The sequence below is a fragment of the Ovis aries genome, chromosome X, assembly GCF_016772045.2.
Source record: "Ovis aries strain OAR_USU_Benz2616 breed Rambouillet chromosome X, ARS-UI_Ramb_v3.0, whole genome shotgun sequence".
Taxonomy (NCBI): domain Eukaryota; kingdom Metazoa; phylum Chordata; class Mammalia; order Artiodactyla; family Bovidae; genus Ovis; species Ovis aries.
The window spans coordinates 104,668,645-104,691,744 of NC_056080.1; the positions used below are offsets into that span (position 1 = coordinate 104,668,645).

The 23,100-nt window shown below is 41.9% G+C and overlaps 1 long non-coding RNA gene across 1 annotated transcript in view; it reads left to right on the forward strand.

Moving 5' to 3' along the window:
* The window catches only part of LOC121818169 (uncharacterized), a 54,388-nt gene that overhangs the window by 19,069 nt on the left and 12,219 nt on the right, over positions 1–23,100 (forward strand). Inside the window, exons 4-5 of the long non-coding RNA XR_006058234.2 lie at positions 8,668–20,718; positions 21,354–21,490. This is a non-coding gene — a long non-coding RNA (uncharacterized LOC121818169). The remainder of the gene's footprint in view (positions 1–8,667; positions 20,719–21,353; positions 21,491–23,100) is intronic.

The following is a 23,100-nucleotide window of genomic DNA, read 5'->3' on the forward strand; positions in this document are numbered from 1 at the left end:
TGAAGTGGGCCCCAGGGGCGTTGAACCTTTCCCTGTAACAACCAAGAAGATCCACATCACAGGTGACTGGGTGGAGACAGAAACTGAAAGCAGCAGTTCTACATGGCTAGAAATCTCAGTTGTTATGAGGAAATTTTAAGAAAAAGAAGAGAGGAGGAAAAGGGCAGTCCCCGTGGGGGAAAGAGTAGGGCTGTAGCAGACTTGTGGCCCCAGTGATCTGCTGCTACACCACTCTTCTGCTTATGCCTCCATTGCAACAGGAGCTCGAGTCTCAGGACTGCAGGAAAAAAAATTAAACTGAAACAAAGGTCCCCAATTTGATACAACAGGAAACACAACACTGACTAAAATAGTTTATACAGCAGAAAGACGAAAGGGCACTTTCACACCTCTACAACATAGGTTCTGAATTAACTTCAACATTTGCAGTTGAAATGCGCCAACTGGCAAACTTTCAGGGACTTAGTCAATACTGGAGCTCAAATTATCGTTATACCTGGGGACCCATTAGGCTTCCCTGGTGGCTCAGACGGTAAAGCATCTGCCTACAATGTGGGAAACCCGGGTTCGATCCTTGGGTTGGGAAGATCCTCTGGAAAAGGAAATGGCACCCCACTCCAGTACTCTTGCCTGGTAAATCCTATGGATGGAGGAGCCTGGTAGGCTACAGTCTATGGGGTCACAAAGAGTCAGACATGACTGAGTCACTTCACTTCACTTCACTTGGGGACCCATTAAATTTAAACAAGGTACCCCCTATAATCTTAAGGGAATTACTAACTGTAAAGTATAGGACAAATAGGTATGCCTTACCTTAACCATCAGAATTATTATTTTGCCTAAATTCCCCATGGTCACAGCACCCATTATCCTAAAATATCCTGTTGTGGGCATGGACACTCTGACCCAATGAGTAATTAATCAAAATTAAATAAAGTTTTGACACTTACAAATTTCTTTGACTAAGTGAGGTGCCATGGATTCCCCAGTTAAAATAGTTGATATGACCTAATGTAACCTAAAATAGGGCCTTCAAGGATTAAAACTTATTATAGATAAGACCTAATTAGTGAAGGAGTGATTATCTCCACTGCTCCTTCTTTCGACATCCTATTTTGGCCTATTCCTCAATCTGGAAAGAATGAATGGTGCCTCATAGTATGTGTCTGCAGCCTCAATGCTGCAGCCATATGGCTCCCGCATCCAATATTCAGTATTATTGGAATTACCGACTCGTGCTACTCAGCAACTATTTTGCTATAAGTATTATAGATTTGCATAATATATTCTGTCCAGTATCTATCCCAATACCTTCTCAACTGCTGTTTGGCTTCGCCTCTGAAAGGTCACAAAACACCTTTCCCAGGCTACTCATGGGGTACCTCAGTGGCCTTGCCGTCACACCCAAGACCCCAAATGCATCCGCCTTTCTCTGGAAATACAGGTATGACATTACCTCGATGATATCCTACTTCAAGGAGGTTCATTTACCACATTTATTAAGTATATACAAATACTCACAAGGAGCTCACAAAAAGGGGACAGACCATTCCTCCACACACAGTGCAAAGCCTCACTACCTCTGTTACAATCTTGAAAATTCTTTGGTAGACTGACAGCTGCTTCATCTCTGACACTGTCAGGAAACAGCTATTGACCCTTTAAGTGCTCATAATGCTAATACAAGTCCAACATTAAAAACATTTTTTTTCAACTTTGGCTGCACTGGGCCTTCGCTGCAGCAGGAGGACTTCGTTGACCTGGGTCATGTGGGATTTTAGTTCCCTAACCAGAGATCGAACCCGAGTCCCCTACATTGGAAGGCGGATTGTTAACCACTGGACCACAGGGGAAGTCCCACATCTTTGAGTATTTCTTTTCTTCTTCTTTTGGTTCTGGAAGCACCATATTCTTCACTTGCAAATTTTACTTTACCTCATTAATGCTGTTACTTGCAAACTGACCCATTTTAAATGGGGCCTTCTCCAACAAAAAGCTTTAGAATCTGTCAAATTGAGATCAACAAGCACTCCTGTTAGTGCCCTCACAGACTCCTTCACTGTAGCTTAAGCAAACTCCTTTCATGCCTCCTGGAATCTCTAGGCCACCTACAAATGACCATAGGTTGTCCCTAGGTTTCTGATGCAAGAAGCTGCCCATCACAGGCCTGCACTATATACCATCAGGACAGCAATTGAAGGCCACATATTGAGATCTCCTGAAATTTGAGTTTCTCACAGTCCCTGAGCCTATGACCTTCTATGCCTCGCTGCTCATTATGCCTTGGGTCTTGAAAGCAGCACCCCACAAGCACGTCACAGCTAATGAGGCCTCCTTGACCCAGAATGGAGCCAAACCTGGTCCCTCTAGTAGATTTCAGCTACAGGAGGTGTAGCCAGTCATATGCCTCCTCAGTCATTTGTCAGATGTCATGATGCTGAAGGAAGTCACGCCTCTCCCAGACCCTTGGCTACCATGGGACTCCCTTAGGATCAACTAAGTGACCAATAATGGGAGTTCATACACTTTATGGGTGGTATTGCACCATCATACTTGATGGAGTTCAGTAGAATGTTGCTGTTTTTCATCCCTTAACCAGAATGTCTCTGAAAAGGATAGTACATGAGAGTCAGTCAGCACAATGGGCCACACTTCAGGTAGTCATTTTAACATTGGATGCCCTGGCCAAAAAGTAGTCTCATCTACATATTTTTACAAATTCTTGGGTCATTGCCCAAGAAGTGCCCCCTTTGGGGTAAAGAACTCTGAAAATCTCTTGACTCATAGATACCCAAAATATAAATCAAGGTCACCCACGTTTTGACATATACTAAGGCCACAATACAAGGCCTTACCAGGATACTTCTTATTCCCTTTGGAGTTGTAGACATTACTGATCATGACAAAGGGACTCATTTCATTTTTCAGAATACACAATGCTGGCTCTTAAAGAAGGTATTCACTGGAACTTTCACCTCTACTGTAGGCCCTAGGAAGTTGATTTAATTGAACGGCAAACTGAGCTCCACAGAGAACTCTTATTTAAGGTACAGAGTGGCAGATGGACCCCCACTGGGTGTCACTATTGCCACAGGCTCTGATTAGTTTAAATTCATGCCCCCTGGGGACACGTACTCTCTTCACCAATGCCACACAGATCCCTCATGTGACTTTACTGGCCCAAAACGGATCACCTCTGAAGTTAATATTTTTCAATGTTCAGCTCACCATGTGGCCCTCCTTCACTTCCTAGGGAAGTACTTCTACTCCCTGAAACTCTTAGTCTGTGACCAAGATTTAAATTGATATCAAGACCTTCAAGAGGTCAGGTGTGATGTAAGTCTTAATAAGTGCTGCCTTGCCAGCTGGTAAAATCAGGAGGGCCTCAAATAGCCTAACTCCAAGTTCCCCTCCTCACTATGCTCATATGGATGATAAAGCCCCCTAGCCAAAAAATTCTCCCTTACCATGGGGATTAGGCACAGTTCTTACTCAACCCAGAGTAGCATGCCTAAGTTGTCTGCCAGCCCCTGGAATTATTCAAACAAGCCAATCACGTCCTTCTGAGGAAACTAAGAGTCACCTCATACCCTTGATACTATAAACTCTGACTCCTTCAGATCATGTTTGTTCACCCTGTTCCAAGTACAACCCCATCATGGCCCCGCATGGCAGGCGGTATCTTCCCTCCCCTGGGCTGTGAGTATATGTGACTAATAAACTGCTATCCATCTCGTCGGAGAAGGTAATGGCACCCCACTCCAGTACTCTTGCCTGGAGAACCCCAGGGATGGGGGAGCCTGGTGGGATGCAGTCTATGGGGTCACACAGAGTCAGACACAACTGAAGCGATTTAGCAGCAGCAGCATCCATCTCATCAGTCCTAGCCATCCCCATAAACCTAGAATGGGGAATCCATTCTTCACCAGTGAAGAGGCAGTGATCAAAACAAGGAATTATAAAGAAAAAAATACATTTATATTGTCTCATATTTACCTATGTAATTAAATTTAACAGTTGGCTTTTTTTCATGTGCATTCAAGTTGTTACCTAGTGTTCTTTCATTTAAGCCTGAAAATATCACCTTAGTATTTCTTGTAGGGCAGATCTGCCAGCAATAAACTCTCTTAGTTTTTGTTTATCTGAGGATGTCTTAATTTCTCCTTCATTTCTGAAGAAAAGTGTTGCTGGATATGGAATTCTTTAACTGACAGTCTTTTCTTACAGCACTTTTAAAGTGTAATCTGACTGCCTCTGGCCTCCATTGTTTCCAAAGAGAAATTAGCTGCCAATCTATTGAGTAACTTGTGTATCAAATGAGTCACTTCTCTCTTGCTGCTTTCAAGATGATCTCTTTTTGTTTGTCTTTTGACGATTTGATTATAATGTGTCTAGGTGTGGATCTTTTTACATTTATCCTACTTGGATTTGTTTAGTTTCTCAGATGTGTAGATTCATGTTTTCTTTTTTTAATGAAATTTGGGAAGCTTTCTAACCTTATTTCTTCAAGTATACATTTTTGCCCCATTTTTTCTCTCTTCTCTGAGTCACCCATTGTGCCTATGTTTCACTGTGTCCAAGAGGTTTCTGAGGCTCTGTTTATTTTTCTTTTTATTCCTTCTTTCTGCTCCTCAAATTCAAAAATCTTAATTGACCTATCCTCAACTCATTAATCCTTTCTCCTGCCTGCTCAATTCTGTTGTCAAGTCCCTCTAGTGAGTTTTTTCATTTCAGTCATTGTACTTTACAATTCCATACTTTCTATTCCATTAATTTTATAATTTCTATCTCTTCATTGTTGATTGCTATTTGGTGAAAGATCATTTTCATATTTTGCTTTTAGTTCAGGAGACTTGCATTCCTTTATTTCAGCATATTTAAAACATCTTATTTAAAGTCTTTGTCTAGTAATTCCAGTGTCTGGGCTTTCTCAGGAATAGTTCTTATTGACTTCTTTTCCCCACTGTGTATGAACCAATCTTTCATGTTTCTTTGAATGTCTCAAACTGTTTTCTTTGAAAAATACAATGTGGCAACTCCTGAAATTAGATTTTTTTTAATGTTCAAGGTGTTTTATGTTTTGTTTTTCTGTTTGTCTTTGTTATTGTGACTATTTGTTTGGTTAATGACTTTTCTGAAGTAATTCTGCAAAGTTTGTGTTCTTTCTCATGTGTGACCACTGAAGTTTTTGCTTGATTAGCTTACTGATCAGCTAATGATTAGGTAGAAAAGTGAAAGTGAAAGTGAAGTCGCTCAGTCGTATCCGACTCTTTGTGACCCCGTGGACTGTAGCCTACCAGGCTCCTCCATCCATGGGATTCTCCAGGCAAGAATACTGGAGTGGGTTGCCATTTCCTTCTCCAGGGGGTCTTCCCGACCCAAGGATTGAACCCGGGTCTCCCACATTGGAGGCAGATGCTTTAACCTCTAAGCCACCAGGGAAGCCTATGATTAGGTAGAGATTTCCTTAAATGCCTGGAATCAATTTCTCCAAGTATTTATTGAGGGGCTCTGTGTTTTCTTTGGAGCTTTCAACACTGAGCCAAATCATTTGAAACTCTGTCTTAGCTCTATTTCATGATCATGTAGAACCTCAAAATTGTCCAGAGGTGAGAGCTTTGGGTCTCCTCAGGTTTTTCCTGAGCATGCACATAGCGCAACACATGTATATAGCCTTCTAGATTCCTAGAAATTTGTCAGAGCTTGTCAAGATCCCTATGGAGCTTTCATTTCCCTGCTTTTCCTTTTAAGTTTTATGGTTAGCCTATTGTGTCCCAACTATTATCCACTGCACCTAGTACCAATGATGTTAAATAAATGCCACTTATTATTTCAACAAACACCCTCAGGGAAAAGGCTGTTCACACTGGGTGAGCTCTGAGTCAGGTCAAATAAGGATAAGTCTTGTGAGTGAGGTCTTCCAGAGAAATATCAGACAGGTCAAATGATGACAGTTATATGGGCATAGGGCTTTGAAGGAGCTCTCACCTCATTTTGCCTCCCCCAGTGGCTGCCAGACTCTCAGTTTTCCACATGATTGTGGGTTGTCATTGTTAAAGGCTACTACAGAGCTGGAGAGAAGGGGATGGGCATAGAGCAATGCCACTAGGTTTGCTGTTCTTACCACAACTTACCTGTTTTTCTTCAATAAACACTGTCTGGTTCCTGCAAGCATTTGTTAATTCCCAGAGGTCTAAAGAAGTTGACTGTGACCATCATCACCAGTGTTCTCACTGCTTCTGTGGAAAAGAGTGTTTTCTGTGGTCCGTACCACATCATTATTGCTGACACCATTCAAATTCAATTTTGAACATTTGGAGTTTGAGATATCTGTAGGTTATCTAGTTAGAGATATCCAATAGGAAACTGAATATATAAATTTGAAGGCTGGGTCAATCTGATATAGAGATTAAAATGTGGAAGGTATCAGAATAGTTTAAAATACTGGAGTGGGTGAGTTCACTCAGGAAGAATTTGTATGATATGAAGAACAGACGTTTTTAGGAAAGAACTGCGAAGAACAGCAATATTTTTTTAAATTTATTTTTAATTGGAGGAGAGTTGCTTTACAATGTTGCGTTGGTTTCTGCTGTATAACAATGTGCATCAACTATCAGTATACACATGATAGTATGTAGAGCCTCAAGCCCATCCCCCCACCCCACCCCACCCCTCTAGGTCATCCCAGAGCACTGAGCTGAGCTCCATGTGTTATACAGCAACTCCTCACTAGCTAGCCATTTCACACATGGTCATGTATGTCTCAAAGCCACTATCTCCATTCATCCCTACTCTCTCCCCAACTGTGTCCACAAGTCTGAATAACAGCAATATTTAAGGGTAATTTGAGACCTAGAAGGTTGAGAAGGCACAATAAGAGAGGTAAGAGAAACCAGAAGTTTCAGAAAACCTGAGTTTACAAATCTATTTGTCCTTGGCCATGTTCTTCATGGTTTGAAATCCAGTGTAGTTTCCAGCTTGTTTTTTTTGCCAAAATGACAGCATTATAAAAATAAGGAACAGATTGGTGTTTTCTAAAGATTAGAGACAAGGGAAGGGGGTCAGAGGGAGGTGGGTGTAGTTATAATAGGGCAAGATGAAGGATTCTTGTGGTGTTGGAACTGTTTATTGTCTTGACTGGTGGTGGATACACAAACTTGTACAGGTGATAAAATTGCATAGAACTTAAAATACACTCACATACAGACATATACACAAAAATGAATGTGAGTAAAACTGGGGCAATCTGAATAAGTTCAGTGGATATTAATATCCTGGTTGTGATATCACACTATTGTTTTTGCATGTTGCTATTGAGAAACTGGTACTTCCCTGGTGGCTCAGGTGGTAAAGAATCTGCCTGCAATGCGGGAGACTTGGGTTTGATTCCTGGGTTGGGAAGATTCCCTGGAGGAGGGCATGACAACCCACTCCAGTATTCTTGCCTGGAGAATCCTCATGGACAGAGGAGCCTAGCGGGCTACAGTCCATAGCATCACAGAGTCAGACACAACTGAGTGACTTAGCACAGCACAGCATATTGAGAAACTTGGCAAAGTATACAAGATTGTATTATTATTTACAACTGTATGTAAATCTAAAATTATATCAACAAAATTTTTAGTTTTAAAAAAATAGCCAGAGAGAAAATACAGATTCCCCCACAAAGGAAAGGCAGACTGTCAGCAGACTTCTCAATAGCAGCAATGAAAATCAGAAAATAGTGCAATGATACCTTCAAAGGGTGGGCTAAAATCTGTCAGTGCTGAATTAATACCCAGGAAAAATGATCTTTTGTGCATGATGGTGAAACAAAGGCATTTTCATATAAACAGAGAGTTTAGTAAAGGCTGTACTTCAAGAAAAATAATGATATCAAAAAGAAGGTCTAAATCACAAAAAGAAATATTGAGAAAAAATTGGTGATGATGTGAGTAAATCCATAAAATTAAGGCAAAACAATAATGTATAACTTGTGGTATTTTTAAAAAGTATTACAGTGAAAATACTAAGCAATAATTGCATGAGAGTAAGTACAGGTTTAGCAAGGTTGCTGGATACAAAATCAATATACAAAGGTCATAAATAAATAAATTCCACAAGTATGGGGTGGAACAAAAGCCCCAAACAAACTAACTTAACAGTATTTCAGATAAATAACACGACCACTTTAGGGGTTGGGAGTGGAGACAGAACTAACCCAGGAAATTTCTGAACACAATATTTTGATTAACCTAGACTTAAACTAGCTGTAAACAAATTGTGTACTCTAGGTAGCAGGTATATTTTTTACAGGGGTTTGGATAAAAAGTTCTGCAGCTGCTTTATGTGTATTGGCTCCTTCCTTCACTATCCATCCTAAGTTCTTCTCACCCTCAGATATCACGTCTGCTAGTCCTGTTGGCTTACTTGGTGATGTCAGTGAAACCCTCATTACTGTGAAACCTGAGTCCCTGGCAACCATACACACCTCGGTTTGGGGTTGCTGCACTTGTCCATTCACAATTAAAATGGAGCAAGGCAAGGGACTACCAGGAGTTGTCCAAATGGATTACCTAAGCTCCATTCATATCTCATCTTGTCCCTGTTTTGTAACACCAGCCCATAGGGACTTGGCATAAACTCTACAATACCTATTTTCTCACCCTTATTCTTCCCACTCCATAGGGTCTGCTGGATCATATGGTTTAAGCAACAGAACTGTTTTCACCTCCTGGATCTGTTGAAAAGAGTCCTTTCCTGTTCCACGACTTATTCAAAGGTGGCAGACTTCCCTGACTCCAGGTATATGACTGGACTAGTGTTCCTAGGTATGGAATGATTCACTCTAAAACCCAAATAGTTCTTCCTGGTACTGGGTTTTTCTTCTTTGTAGGAGGGATTACAAGGTGCCACAATTTGTCTTTTACTTTGGCAGGGATGTTCCTGCATGCTCCTAACCACTAGATCCTTTAAAAAAAAAAAAAACTTCATTAAATCTTTACAGGTTTTATCTCCTACAATCTGGAGCACGTGTCTGTACCAGTACCAAGGCTTGTGGAGTAGTAGCCATTTCTTGCTCACCTTGCTCAATCAGCATAATGATGTCATTAATGTAATGGATAAATGTGATGTTTTGTGGCTGCTAAGAGAGGCCAGATCTCTCTGAACTATTTTATGACATAGGGAGAAGAAGTAACATATCCCTGGCCAAAACAGTAAATAAATATTATTATATGTTCCACTTACTGTGAACTCTTTCTGATCCTCTTTCTTGTTTGGACTAGCAAAGAACATATTTGCTAAATCGATGGCTATATATCATGTAATACCTAAAAGCCAAATTAGTCAGCTCTGGTAAAGATACCATGGCCAGCACAGAAGCTGTGATTGGCTACTACTTGTTTAACTTACAGTCACCTCCACTGTGATTGGCTACTACTTGCTTAACTTACAGTCACCTCCACTCATCTTTCAAGTTCTATTCATTTCTGCAGGGTCTGTACTGGTGTATGTATAAAATTGGGAACACCATCCCTTCATCTCTGAGATCCTTAGGGTAGCACCAATCTCTGCCATGTCCCATCTTGAGGTAGGGGATGGAGTATTGATTTTTATTTATAATCTTGACTGTCACCTAAAGTTTTAGAACCACCAACCTAGTCTTTCCACTGTTGTAGCTCTTATCCCACAAGACACCCTGTCAATCCCAGCAAAGACTCAGTGACCAGGGAAATGAGCATCTGGTAAGTCTAAAGACCTAGTGAACCTCTTGTAAGATGTCTTTTTGCAAAGACTCTATTTATTATCCAGTCTCCCTATAACCCACTCTCTAATAAGGGAGTCATGATGACAATTTGGGTGTCTGGGTATCAATATCCAGTAGTGCTCTAAATGTCTCCTCTTTCCCCACTGGACAGTCACCCAAATAAATGGCATTAGGTCCCTTTGGGGAAAAACTGGGGCTAGTATTATGGTCTATAATTTCCATGGTGATTTAGGGTCCTTTTTTCTGGGGACCAGGCCACTTTTTCAGCCAATGGATTCCAGGTCTTGAAAATTGAATCAGGTCCAGGAACTTGGCAAGGGATCATGGTTTTCTCAGGCTCCTGCTCATTCATTGCAGGTTTATATATGAATGAGCACTCAGCTTCCTGGTAATGCTGCTGCCCATCTTGCTAGAACTTTCCTCATGACCTTGCTGAATAGTGTGTTCCGTGAGCCCCTCCGTGAAACATAATCTCCAGTGGGTCTTTTGGGCTCACATAATATATGCATTCCAACGTGCCTATGGCCTTAGGTCTTTTAATCCCTTCCCCCACTGTCTCCCATAGCAACTTGGGCATTTCAACCTCACTTAATGTGAGATTCCCCAGGGTCACATTCCCCAGGCTTCTAGGAGTCACCCTAGCAGCTCTGTGTGTCATTCCCTACAGTCCTGGCTGGAGTATTGCCTCAATCCGTTCAGGTGGCTGTAATAAAATACTACAGCCTGGGTAGCTTATAAACAATAGAAATGTATCATTCATAGTTCTGGAGGCTGGGAAGTCTAAGATTTAGGGGCCAGCATAGTCATGTCCTGGTGAGGGCCCTCTTCCTGGCTATTGCTGCTGCTGCTAAGTCACTTCAGTCGTGTCCAGCTCTGTGCGACCCCATAGATGGCAGCCCACCAGGCTCCTCTGTCCCTGGATTCTCCAGGCAAGAACACTGGAGTTGGTTGCCATTTCCTTCTCCAATGCGTGAAAGTGAAAAGTGAAAGTGAAGTCGCTTAGTTGTGTCCGACTCTTAGCAACCCCATGGACTGCAGCCCACCAGGCTCCTCCATCCATGGGATTTTCCAGGCAAGAGTACTGGAGTGGGGTGCCATTGCCTCCTGCGTCTTCCTGGCTGACGCCTCTACTAATCCCTTTATTGCTTGGTCACGCTATCATGGTCTCATTCCAACATGCCTTCTCAATTTTTTTGCCACATGGATAGGCTGAGAATTTTCCAAACTTTTAATTTGTTTTTCTTTTGATGAACAATTTTAAGCCATTTTTCTCTTCTCTCATTTTACTATGAGAAGTCAAGAGAAGACAAGCTGCTCCTTCAACACTTTGCTTAGAAATAGCTTCAACCAAATATCCAACTTTACTGTTCACAAATTCTGTCTTCCACAAAACTCTAGGACATGAACGCAAGTCGACAAAGCTCTCTGCCACTTTATAAAAAGAATGGCCTTTCCCCCAGTTTCCTCATCTCCATTGAGACTTCATCAGAATGACCTTTAGTGTCCATGCTGGGACATACTGTGACCATTCTGTTTAGGACCACTTAGGTATTCTGTAAGAAGACTGAAGCTCTCTCTATACTCTTACCTTCTTCTGAGCCCTTACCCAAACCACCTTTCATGGCCCATTCATGGCAATGTAGACTTTTTCTAGCATGCACCTCCAAATTCTTCCAGCCTCTACCCATTGGAGGTGGTTGTTTGGTCACTATGTTGTATCCGATTCTTTGTGACCCCATGAACTGTAGCCTGCCAGGCTCCTTGCTCCGTGGGATTTCCCAGTCAAGCATACTGGGGTGGGTAGCCATTCCCTTCTCCAAGGGATCATCCCAACCCAGGGGTCGAACCCAGGTTTCCTGCACTGCAAGTGAATTCTTTACCAATTGAGCCACCAGGGAAGACCCCTCTATCCATTACTCAGTTCCAAACCTGCTTTCACATTTGTTACAGCAGCATTCCACCCCAAGTACCAAAATCTGTGTTAATAAGGGCTCTTCAGGGACTTCCCTGGTGGTCCAGTGGCTAACTCTGCGCTGTCAACACAGGAGGCCCATGTTTGATCCCTGATCAGGAAACTAGATCCCACATGCTGCAACTACAGATTTTGCAGGCAGTGCCTGCTGCAACTAAGACCCAGTGCAGCCAAATAAATAAATATTTTAAAAAGTAAGAGCTCTCCAGAGAAATATAATCAATCAGATATATATAGGTATATGTAAGATGAGATTTATAGGAATTGGCTTACATGGTAATGGAGGCCAAGAAGTCCCATGATCTGCTGTCATAAGCCGGAGACTGGGTAAGTTGGTGATATAATTTCTTCTGAGTCCAAAGGCCTGAGAACCAGGAACTCTGATGTCAGAGGCCAGGAAAAATGAACATTCTAGCTCAAGAAGAGAGAAAGGAAATTCACCCTTCCTTTGCCTTTTTGTTGTTTGGGCCCTCAACAGATTAGATGATACTTGTCCACGCTGGTGAGGGTGGATCTCTTTATCAGTCTACTGAATTAAATGCTCATCTGTTCCAAAAACACTCCCATGGGACACACAGAAATCATGTTTTATCAGCTCTCTGAGCATCCCTTAGCCCAGTCAAGTGGACACAGAAAACGAATTTGAATTTTTGAATTCAAAATGATATTTGAATTTTTGTTATAACAATTAAATCTTGTATCCCAAGAAATTGTGAAAGTGTCAGTTGTGCCCAACTCTTTAAGAGTACCCCCAAATCTATAAACTCTCCCTTTTTCAGTCTTATGACATGGCCCGCTTGATTGAGTACCCTCACAATCAAGTCCCATGAATACCCTTCTGACTCCTGCTGACACATTCTAGCTAATTTGTGTGGCTCACTTGGGCTTCTTAGAGAAGGACATGGCCACACACTCCAGTATTCTTGCCTGGAGAATCCCCCTGGGCAGAGGAGTGCGCCAGGCTACAGTCCATGGGGCCACAAGAGTCAGACACGACTTAGTGACTAAACCAAACCTTGGGCTCTAGGGCCTGTCCTCCGCAGTGGGCCCGTGTTGTTCTTACACGGGCTATGCTGCTACTTGGGGCTGGCAGGAGAAGAGGTGGGGGCAGATCCTGAAGGGGGGGTCTCCTGCTGCCTTCAGAGACAGATACCTTTGCTGTGTCTTCCCACATGGGGGATGGAGTGGGCTAGAGTGCTATTTCTTAATGAGGAATGGGCCATTGTACAGGTTCTGAGGGTGCAGAGGGGGCCGGGGTAGGGGTGTCAGATAATTGACTGGATGCCCAGTTAAGCGAGAATTTCAGATACATGAATAAGGTTTTGGTATAAGTGTGTCCCAGGCGATATTTGAATTTTTGTTATATTTTTATTTGCTAAATCTGGCAATGCAAGCCTAGAGAGCTGCTATGATCGGAATATTTGTGTCCCCCCTCTAAATTCATATGTTGAAATCCTAATGCCCAATGTGATGGTATTAGAAGGTGGGGCCTTTGGGGGAGTGATTAGGTCACGAGGTCGGAGCCTTCATGAATGAGCTTCAGTTCAGTTCAGCTCAGTCACTCAGTCGGGTCTGACTCTTTGTGACCCCGTGAATCGCAGCACACCAGGCCTCCCTGTCCATCACCAACTCCCGGATTTCACTCAAACTCATGAGCATCTAGTCGGTGATGCCATCCAGCCATCTCCTCCTCTGTCTCCCCTTCTTCTCCTGCCCCCAATCCCTCCCAGCATCAGGGTCTTTTCCAATGAGTCAACTCTTCGCATGAGGTGGCCAAAGTACTGGAGTTTCAGCTTTAGCATCATTCCTTCCAGTGAAGACCCAGGACTGGTCTCCTTTAGAATGGGCTTAGTGCTCTTATAAAACAGACTCCAAGGAGCTCACTAGCCCCTGCCACATGTGAGGACACAGAGAGAACTCCAACCCGGGAAGAGGGCCCTCACCTGACCATGTTGGCACCCGGATCTCAGACTTCCAGCCTCCAGAGCTGTGAACAATAAATTTCTGTTGTTTCTAAGTCCCCCAATCTGTGGTATTTTGTTAGAGCAGCCCAAACAGACTCAGACAGACATCAAAATGTTCAGGCTCACTCACCAGCCCGTGTCCCAAGTTTTCCCAACCACGGCTCTCATTTGCCTCCGTCAGATGTTCAGTCATCTTCGAAGCTCCGCAACTCTTTACAATAGTGAGTTTGTGGCCTTGAGACTTTTTCCTGTTCTTCCACTGCAGAAGACAAGAGCTTTGGTGTAAGCTGCCAAAGAGACGTTCTGGATTTCACCGTGTTTGTTAACAATCCTCACCTTTTTCTTATCCTTCTGTAGGTATCAATGCAACTAAATGAGAGCTGGCAATTTCATTGTCTTTGTATGATTCCCTCTTCTCCCCAACTCATTTCCCAAAAGCCTGAATCATTGCACTGACAAGGCATTATTCCCTTTCATAGACTATTTCCCCAAGACACTACCTGCGAAAGTTTTAGCAAGAGCACCACCATCTGGTGCCTGGAACAATCCATCCTTCACATACTACTGGGTGCGGGGTCTGCATTGACAGCCTGGTCGTGAGTGATCGCATCTCCCAAATTCCATTACTGCCTGATTTCTTGGATCACCCCTGGTAGCAGATATGTTAGTTTAGGTCCTCTGGTAAGGAGACACTGAATTGGAGTACAAGAGGTTTATTGGAGGGTAACATCTGAAAGGACGGGAAAGCAGGTTTGGGAAAGGAGAACCTCAGATTGTGAAAGTGAAGAGCTCATTAAAGAAAACCCTCAAAGGACCAGGCCTTAGTATGCCTCCCATGCTCAGGCACTAGCTAGGGGCTGCGTGGGAAGAGCTTGGCTTCTGCTTAAATGCTTTAGTGATCTCAAAGGTGCTTCACCTGGAGGCTGACAGCTGACTGTACTCCTTGCAGCTGGATGGAAAATTCTTCTTGAAAGAACAGCCAAGAGACACAGATGGTTCTTTTCAAAATGGTGCTGGGACAATAGGATACCCATATAGAAAAAAAAAAAAAAAGAAAGAAATTGGATCCTTACTTCAATGAATACCCCAAGGTCAGTACAAGTAGAAGATACATCTAAATTTGAAGGGCAAATTATGCTTTTGTGATGTAAATGATTGTGTTCACAACTTTGGGATGGTGAAGAATCTTAAACAGCACGCAAAACTATTAACCATAAAAGAAAAAATTAAGACTTTGACTACATTAAAATTAAACATTTCATTAAAAGTTACCATTAAGAGAATTAAAAATTAATCCATACAATAGCAGAGATATTTGTATTATACACGTAGCAAATAAAGTTCTAGGACTTGGGACATATACCAAGCTGCTGGAATATGATAAGAAAAAATTTTTAATGGGTAAAAAGTAATAAACAGTTACTTCACAAAAGTAGAAAACCAAATGGCCAATAAATACGTGAAAATGTCCTTAACTTCATCAGAGAAATGCAAAATAAAACCATTATGAGATACCACCACATCTACCAGAAATGGCTGATGTTGTTTTTTAATCCTTACAATACCAACCATTGGTAGGGATGTGGAACAACAGGAATTCTGACACACTGCTAGTGGAGATATAATTTGATTTAACCATTTCAAAAAAGTTTGGCATTATCTAGTGGATTTAAAGCTAATGCATTTTCTGTGGACCAGCAATTCCACTTCTATGTATACACCCAACAGAAGTTTGTAAATATGTTCATCAAAAGACATGTACAAGAAAGTTCTTAGCAACACTGTTTTAACAGCCCTCACACTTGAATAACCCAAGATGTTGACCAGCAGTAGAAAAGATAAAAAATTGTGATATTTCCAAACAATGGAAAACATTCAGCAGTGAAAATTAATGAGCTACAGCTACATGCAACAAAATGAATGTACCTTACAAACATGCTGTTGATGGAAACAAGCCAAGAACAAATATTACATACTGTATGACAAATATTGCATACTGTATAAAGTAGAAAAACAGGAAAACCTAATCTACATCGTCTAGGAACTCATACATAGGCAGTAGAACTATAAAGAAAAGCAAGGACATGGTTAACAAAAGTCAGGATATTGGTTATTTCTTAGAAGCGGAAAAATGGGAGTGATCAGGAAAGAGCACATGGGAGGGCTGCTTCTATTTTTTCCCAATTTTTTATTATGGAAAATTTTGCAGATAGAGGAAAAGTTGAAAGAATAATACAATTAATACTCACCTACCCTCTAATTAGATGCAACAATTGCTAACATGTTAACATTTTGCTTTATATCTCTCCATGTATACTTATATTTTTAACAACTTTATTGAAATGTAATTCATATTTCATATAATTCACCCATTTTAAGTGTACAATTCAATGGTCTTCAGTATAATCAGAGATATATGCAACCATCAGCATATTCAATTTTAGAACATTTTCATCACCCCAGATGTACACTTCATACTTTAACTATGAATTCTCCATCCCCCTCTCCTCTCAGCAAGCAAGCATATACTTTCTGTCTCTGTAGATTGGCCTATGACAGGCCTTTCATATAAATGGAATCATGTGATTTTTTGTGATTGGCTTCTTTCATATAGAAAGTTTTAAAAAGTTTAAAAACTTTCATGTAGAAAGCTTCATTTAAAAGTTCACTCATGTTGTAGCATGTGTCAGTACTTGTATTACGTCTGCTTGGTATGTCATAACAGAATACTACAACCTGGGAGGTTTAAACAACAAATTTATTTTCTCACAGTTCTAGAGACTAGAAGTCCAAGATCGAGGTGCTATCAGGGTTGGTGTCTGGTGAGACTCCTCCTTGGGTTGCAGGCGGCTACATTCTGACTGTGTTCTCACGTGGCCTTTCTACTCTTTCCACTCTGACTTGCAAAGAGAGGTTGCTGGTGTCTCTTCCTCTTCTTACAAGGATGCCAGTGCTATGGGATGAAGACCCCATCCTTAGCGCCTCATTTAACCTTCAGCATCTCCTTAAAGGCTCTATGTCCAAATTCAGTCACACTGGGGACTAGGGTTTCAACATATAATTGGGGGGGGCGGTGAATAATTCAATCTATAATAGCAATTCATTCCTGTGCTGTGCTGTGCTTAGTTGCTCAATGGCGTCTGACTCTGCAATCCCACGGACTGTGGCCCACCAGGCTCCTCTGTCCATGGGATTCTCTAGGCAAGAATATTGGAGTAGGTTGCCATTCTCTTCTCCAGGGGATCTTCCCAATCCAGAGATCGAACCCAGGTCTCCTGCATTGCAGGTGGATTCTTTACTGTCTGAGCCACCAAGGAAGCCCAGTTCATTCCTATTTATGGCCAAATAATATTTCATTGTATAGATATGTCACATTTTGTTTATCCATTTACTGGTTGATAGGCATTTGGGTCATTTCTACCTTTTACCTATTATGAATAATGCTGCTATATTATAAACAGTTGTGTACAAGTTTTTGTGAGAACATGTATGTTCATTTCTCTTGGGTACGTACCTAGGAGTTGAATTGGTGGGTCATGTGATAACTCTATGTTTAACAATTAGACGAACTGCCAGACTGCTTTCTGAAGTGGCTGCACCATTTTACATTCCCATCGGGAGTGTGTGAGGGTTATAATTTTATCAAATCTTTGACAACACTTGTGTTATCTGACCTTTTATTATAGTCATCTTAGTGGATGTGAATGGCATCTCATTGCCCTTTCAATTTGCATTTCTCTGATCAGTCATGATGTCAAGCATCCTCTTTATGGGCTTACAGACTATTTACATTTCTTCTTTGCAGAAATGTTTATTCAAATCCTTTGCCCAATTTTCAACTGGGTTATTTCTCTTGGTAATAATGAGTTTTAAGTGTTCTTTATAAATTCCTTGTTTTGTATTTCCTTGCATTTCCTGTTTTTGTCTTGTTTTGTATATCCTTAGAATTTGTGGAGCTTCTTGGATGTGTGCTGTGCTGTGCTAAGTCGCTTCAGTCATGTCCGACTCTTTATGACCTTATGGACTGTAGCCCGCCAGGCTCCTCTGCCCATGGGATTCTCCAGGCAAGAATACTGGAGTGGGTTGCCATGCCCTCCTCCAGGGGATCTTCTCTACCCAGGGATTGAACCTGCGTCTTTTACATCTCTTGCACTGACAGGAAGGTTCTTTACCACTAGCACCATCTGGGAAGTCCCTCTTGGATGTGTAGACAAATATTTTTCAATAAATTTGTGAAGTTTTTAGCCATTATTTGTTCAAATAATTTTTCTGTTCCTTCCTCTCTTCTGCTTCTAGGAACTTGGTATTCAGTGGAGTGGAGGGCTATTGCTCCGAGTTTTCTAGGCTCACTTCTCTCAGCCCAGAACCGCCACCTTACAAGCCAGAGCAAAAGTAATGGGGCCCCAGTATTCTCAGTAGGGCCATGCCCAAGGTAGAGCCTGCATACCACAAGTGGGTGCCGGGTTAAAGAATGAAGCCTGTGCTTCCTGGCCACGCTCACTGGATCTTACCTCAGCAACGGGCAGCTAAGGGCAAGATGAGAAAAGCTCACATCCTGCACCTCCTAAGAAGGCAACCTTCCAACTGGGAGCTAGGGAAAGCTGGAGCCCTGTGTTCTTGCTTGCAGCAATCAGGAGAGGAGTTTCCTTCTTGCAGAGCTAGGAAAGGGGGAGGAAGAGAATGGGTCTTGGTTCCAATACCACATACTCCTCATGTTCTCATCAAATTTTAGTAGACTCTTTCTTAAGTAGATGTTTCTTCATTTTCTGTATGTCCTTAGGATCATTTCCAGAGAATTTTTTCATAATTTTCACCAGTTTCACTGGAGAGCTGGTCCACAGAGCTCTTCACATTGTCCTACCAGAGTGGAACTTTCATATATATCCATGTATAGTTTTTGCTGCTGCTAAGTCACTTCAGTCATGTCCGACTCTGTGCAACCCCATAGACAGCAGCCCACCAGGCTCCCCCATCCCTGGGATTCTCCAGGCAAGAACACTGGAGTGGGTTGCCATTTCCTCCTCCAATGCATGAAAGTGAAAAGTGAAAGTGAAGCCACTCAGTCATGTCCGACCCTCAGCAACCCCATGGATTGCAGCCTACCAGGCTCCTCCATCCATGGGATTTTCCAGGCAAGAGTACTGGAGTGGGGTGCCATTGCTGAGCCATATCAAATAAGTTTCAGACATCAGGAAAAATCCCCAATTACTTCAGTATGCATCTCCACTAAATAAGGACATTTTCCTGTATAACCACAATACAATTATATTCTTGAATACATGAACATAATTCTACATATCATCTAATAAATACTCCATATTCAAATACCTCCAAAAATGTCTTTTATGGGTCTTTTTTTGGGGTGGTGGAGGTGGGGAACCAACAACCAAAGTTTACATATTGCATTTTGTTGCTTTGTCTCTCCAGATTCATTTAACTTAAAACCTCCCAATGTTTCTTTTCATGTTATTTGTATTTTTCAGAGTCCAGACTTTTGGAAGTCCACATGGTAAGATGGTTATTTCTTGACTGTTGTCAATCTTTTATTTCTTGACCTGGGTAGTGGTTTTCCTATGGCATTAGCTTTTTACATTTTTTCATTACACTGCACGATAATATTTTATGCATCAAATTTGTATGTAACAGGTACTACCAAGAAATGAGCTATCAAGGCATGAAAAGATGTGGCAGAACTTAAATGTATATACTTTAGTGAGTGAGGCCAATCTAGAAAGGCTACCTACTGTACAATTCCAATTATATAACATTCTGGAAAAGGTAAAATTATGGAAACAGTGAAAAGGTTAGTGGTCACTAAGCGTTAGTGGAGGGGGATGGATGAATAGATGGAGGACAGAGGACATTTAAGGCAGTTTGATACTATAGTGGTGGATACATGCCATTATACACTTGTCAAAATGCATAGTATGTACAACACCAAGAGGGAACCCCAATGTAAAGAAAGGACTTTGGATAATGGTGATATGTCAGTGGAGGCTCATTGATTGTAACAAATGTATCACTCTGGTATGGGATGTTGATAGTGGGGGAGGTTGTTGGGAGCAAGGAAACTCTTTGTACTCTGTTCATTTTTGCTATCAACCTAAAAATGTTCTAAAAAGCAAAGTCTATTTTAAAATCTGTATGCATATTATATTTCACAGCTTTTGAAAGGAAGACATGTCTGGGGAGAAGTGATTACAGTTATAGTGCTCTAAGTTTCTCATGTTTTAGAAGGTATGTCAATATATTAACTGTAGACTTAATTAAGCATTGTAGGCCATCAAAGTGAAAAGTCTATGCTTTCCCCTATTACACCATCTTTCTTCCTAGAACCAAGGAATTATTGACTTTCCAAGGTCTCTAGGTTCACTCTTGATAAGAAAACAGTCAGATTTAGTGCCTGGGCTCATCTTTGCAACTGTCATGGCTTCTTCTTCCCATCAGTTCATTCCAATCTCATTCTCTCCAGAGAGTTGGCTTCTCCCCTTGACCTCCAAGTTACAATAGCTGAGAGGTAACCATCTTCCCCCTCATGCCCTCCCCTGAGGTTAATCACTTCTTGCCCCTTGCCCTGGGGAGGAACAGTGACAGAAGTCTTGGCATACTGCTTGGAAAGGTCCTTGACTCCTGATCAAGGGGATTAGACTAAGAAAGAGGCCGAGCTAATGATTAAAGAGAGAGTTAGGGATAATGTTTCCTTGCTTCTATTCTTAGCAGTACTGTACTAGCACAGGATTGGTTCAAATTAACACCTGACTTTCTATCTGTGAAACTAGGGAGACCAATCTGTTTGGGCTAACAAAATACTCAGGGGAAAAATGTTTTTGTTGATACCATAAGAGTGACTAACCAGAGAAGTCTGGGAATTTTTATAAATAAAATAACCTCGAATATGCTTGTAAACACCATACCATTCCACAGCATCATTCCTTTTTTTAGCTCGATTTTTTTTTTCTGAAAACAGATTGTGTCACTGAACAGATACAGGCTTTGCTGGGAAGGGAAGCAGTGGACATGCGTTACAAGAGAAGGTACAGGCCTTGCCTTCAAGGTTCTTACAATCCTATTGGAGAGAAACAATATTCAGCTAGGAGAAGGAAGAGAAAATAACTCACTGGTTTGGAGTGCATGATCATATCTTTATATGCCAGAGGTCAGGCTGACCTCTGAAGAAGGGGAGGGAGGGCTGTGTTGCTAATTAATTGTGGGAAATGAGGGCACTATGTAGATTCCTTAAAAGTGAAGGCCAACGGATTTGCTTTCAAAAACACCTTTGGGGAATTCCCTGGTGGTCCAGTGGTTAGAACTCGGTGCTTTCACTGCTGGGCCTGGGTTGTATCCCTAATTGGGGAAATAAGATCCCACACACCTCGCAGTGCAGCCAACAACAACAAAGCAACAGCTTTGGCAGCTGTGTTTTCTCTTAAAGAACCTCTGCTAGCCTGGATGGGAGGGGAGTTTGGGGCAGAGTGGATACATGTATCTATATATGGCTGAGCTGGTCTGGTGTGTACCTGAAACTATCACAAAGTTGTTAATTGGCTACATCCCAATACAAAAGAAAAAGTTTTATAAAAAGACTGTCTGCTAATGTCAACTGGGATGTGTTCAAGTCCTCAGCACATTACAGAAGCGTTATTTCTCTGACCCTCTTTTCTATCACCAGTGTTGCTGCCTGTCTTCGAAAGTAATAGGACTCCACTTTTTGGACACTGTTCTACATCCTAGCTGGTCCACAAGTTTAGACTGACCTTTCACCTACTTAGGGCCCAGGAGTGAAGTTGAGTCCATCAAGGAAAAGCGGTAAGAGATAGGATCCTATGTGGACAGGCTCTCTCAGTGAGTCAGGGCAGGTCAAATGAGAAAAATGGGGATAATCCTCTCCCCCATATGCCATGCTTTCGTGGTGACCAATCATTTCTAATTTATTTGTTGAATGTCTGTCTCCCCAACAAAAGGGCATGCTCCATGAGGCTATTGACCATGCCTTTCTCATTCTCTGTTTTATCATCAGCACCCAACACAGCAACTGACACATAGTCAGTGTCCTATAAATATCTGTTACATAATTAATCAGTTAAGTGGGACTTAAATCCTGACAGGATGTAGATGGAAACTAGCAAATGAGTGAGAAAAGGTGGGGAGAAATGAACTGAAGTCTTTGTTGAGAGCCATGAAATGACTTCAAGAAGGAAAGAGGAAGAGTGGAATAGTAGGGCCTTCTAGTAACAGTAGTGAGAAAGTGAGAGGGGCAACAGTGAGGAGATACCCCTTGTCCAAGGTAAGGAGCAGCAGCTGTGCTTTGCTGGTGCAGCCATGAAGAGATACCCACGCCCAAGGTAAGAGAAACCCAAGATGGTAGGTGTTGCGAGAGGGCATCAGAGGGCAGACACACTGAAACCATAATCACAGAAAACTAGTTAACAATTACATGGACCACAGCCTTGTCTAACTCAGTGAAACTAAGCCATGCCCGCGGGACAACCCAAGACAGGAGAGTCATGGTGGAGAGGTCTGACAGAATGTGGTCCACTGGAGAAGGAATGGCAAACCACTTCAGTATTCTTGCCTTGAGAACCCCATGAACAGTATGAAAAGGCAAAATGATAGGATACTGAAAGAGGAATTCCCCAGGTCAGTAGGTGCCCAATATGCTACTGGAGATCACTGGAGAAATAACTCCAGAAAGAATGAAGGGATGGAGCCAAAGCAAAAACAATATCCAGTTGTGGATGTGACTGGTGATAGAAGCAAGGTCTGATGCTGTAAAGAGCAATATTGCATAGGAACCTGGAATGTCAGGTCCATGAATCAAGGCAAATTGGAAGTGGTCAAACAGGAGATGGCAAGAGTGAACATTGACATTCTAGGAATCAGTGAACTAAAATGGACTGGAATGGGTGAATTTAACTCAGATGACCATTATATCTACTACTGCGGGCAGGAATCCCTCAAGAAATGGAGTAGCCATCATGATCAACAAGAGAGTCCGAAATGCAGTAGTGGATGCGATCTCAAAAATGACAGAATGATCTTTGTTCGTTCCCAAGGCAAACCACTCAATATCACAGTAATCCAAGTCTATGCCCCAACCAGTAACGCTGAAGAAGGTGAAGTTGAACGGTTCTATGAAGACCTACAAGACCTTTTAGAACTAACACCCGAAAAAAGATATCTTTTTCATTATAGTGGACTGGAATGCAAAAGTAGGAAGTCAAGAAACACCTGGAGTAACAGGCAAATTTGGCCTTGGAATACGGAATGAAGCAGGGCAAAGACTAATCGAGTTTTGCCAAGAAAATGCACTGGTCATAGCAAACACCCTCTTCCAACAACACAAGAGAAGACTCTACACATGGACATCACCAGCTGGTCAACACCGAAATCATATTGATTATATTCTTTGCAGCCAA